This window comes from Ylistrum balloti, unplaced genomic scaffold (genome assembly GCF_031769215.1).
Source record: "Ylistrum balloti isolate Yb309-2 unplaced genomic scaffold, AGI_CSIRO_Ybal_v1 Utg371050, whole genome shotgun sequence".
Classification (NCBI taxonomy): Eukaryota; Metazoa; Mollusca; class Bivalvia; order Pectinida; family Pectinidae; genus Ylistrum; species Ylistrum balloti.
In genome coordinates this window covers 132182-134871 of record NW_026782581.1, presented here as the reverse complement: position 1 = coordinate 134871, position 2690 = coordinate 132182, and positions in this window count along the sequence as shown.

Sequence of the window (2690 nt, the reverse complement as noted above, 5' to 3'; positions counted from 1 at the left end):
TGACTAACTCTGGGAACTATAACTAGGTATTATACCTCACACTGACTAACTCTGGGAACTATAACCAGGTATTATACCTCACACTGACTAACTCTGGGAACTATAACTAGGTATTATACCTCACACTGACTAACTCTGGGAACCAGGTATTATACCTCACACTGACTAACTCTGGGAACTATAACTAGGTATTATACCTCACACTGACTAACTCTGGGAACTATAACTAGGTATTATACCTCACACTGACTAACTCTGGGAACTATAACTAGGTATTATACCTCACACTGACTAACTCTGGGAACTATAACTAGGTATTATACCTCACACTGACTAACTCTGGGAACTATAACCAGGTATTATACCTCACACTGACTAACTCTGGGAACTATAACTAGGTATTATACCTCACACTGACTAACTCTGGGAACTATAACTAGGTATTATACCTCACACTGACTAACTCTTGGAACTATAACTAGGTATTATACCTCACACTGACTACTCTGGGAACTCTCACACTGACTACCTCTGGGAACTAGGTATTATACCTCACACTGACTAACTCTTGGAACTATAACTAGGTATTATACCTCACACTGACTAACTCTGGGAACTATAACTTGGTATTATACCTCACACTGACTAACTCTGGGAACTATAACTAGGTATTATACCTCACACTGACTAACTCTGGGAACTATAACTAGGTATTATACCTCACACTGACTAACTCTGGGAACTATAACTAGGTATTATACCTCACACTGACTAACTCTGGGAACTATAACTAGGTATTATACCTCACAGTGACTAACTCTGGGAACTATAACTAGGTATTATACCTCACACTGACTAACTCTGGGAACTATAACTAGGTATTATACCTCACACTGACTAACTCTGGGAACTATAACTAGGTATTATACCTCACACTGACTAACTCTGGGAACTATAACTAGGTATTATACCTCACACTGACTAACTCTGGGAACTATAACTAGGTATTATACCTCACACTGACTAACTCTGGGAACTATAACTAGGTATTATACCTCACACTGACTAACTCTGGGAACTATAACTAGGTATTATACCTCACACTGACTAACTCTTGGAACTATAACTAGGTATTATACCTCACACTGACTAACTCTGGGAACTATAACTAGGTATTATACCTCACACTGACTAACTCTGGGAACTATAACTAGGTATTATACCTCACACTGGTATTATACCTCACACTGACTAACTCTGGGAACTATAACTAGGTATTATACCTCACACTGACTAACTCTGGTATTATACCTCACACTGAACTAACTATAACTAGGTATTATACCTCACACTGACTAACTCTGGGAACTATAACTAGGTATTATACCTCACACTGACTAACTCTGGGAACTATAACTAGGTATTATACCTCACACTGACTAACTCTGGGAACTATAACTAGGTATTATACCTCACACTGACTAACTCTGGGAACTATAACTAGGTATTATACCTCACACTGACTAACTCTGGGAACTATAACTAGGTATTATACCTCACACTGACTAACTCTGGGAACTATAACTAGGTATTATACCTCACACTGACTAACTCTGGTATATTATACCTCACACTGACTAACTCTGGGAACTATAACTAGGTATTATACATCACACTGACTAACTCTTTGAACAATAACTAGGTATTATACCTCACACTGACTAACTCTGGGAACTATGTATTATACCTCACACTGACTAACTTTGAGAACTATAACCAGGTATTATACCTCATACTGACTAACTATTGGAACTATAACTAGGTATTATACCTCACACTGACTAACTCTTGGAACTATAACTAGGTATTATACCTCACACTGACTAACTCTGGGAACTATAACTAGGTATTATACCTCACACTGACTAACTCTGGGAACTATAACTAGGTATTATACCTCACACTGACTAACTCTGGAACTATAACTAGGTATTATACCTCACACTGACTAACTCTGGGAACTATAACTAGGTATTATACCTCACACTGACTAACTCTGGGAACTACACTAACTCTGGGAGGTATTATACCTCACACTGACTAACTCTGGGAACTATAACTAGGTATTATACCTCACACTGACTAACTCTGGGAACTATAACTAGGTATTATACCTCACACTGACTAACTCTGGGAACTATAACTAGGTATTATACCTCACAGTGACTAACTCTGGGAACTATAACTAGGTATTATACCTCACACTGACTAACTCTGGGAACTATAACTAGGTATTATACCTCACACTGACTAACTCTGGGAACTATAACTAGGTATTATACCTCACACTGACTAACTCTGGGAACTATAACTAGGTATTATACCTCACACTGACTAACTCTGGGAACTATAACTAGGTATTATACCTCACACTGACTAACTCTGGGAACTATAACTAGGTATTATACCTCACACTGACTAACTCTTGGAACTATAACTAGGTATTATACCTCACACTGACTAACTCTGGGAACTATAACTAGGTATTATACCTCACACTGACTAACTCTGGGAACTATAACTAGGTATTATACCTCACACTGACTAACTCTGGGAATTATAACTAGGTATTATACCTCACACTGACTAACTCTGGAAACTATAACTAGGTATTATACCTCACACTGACT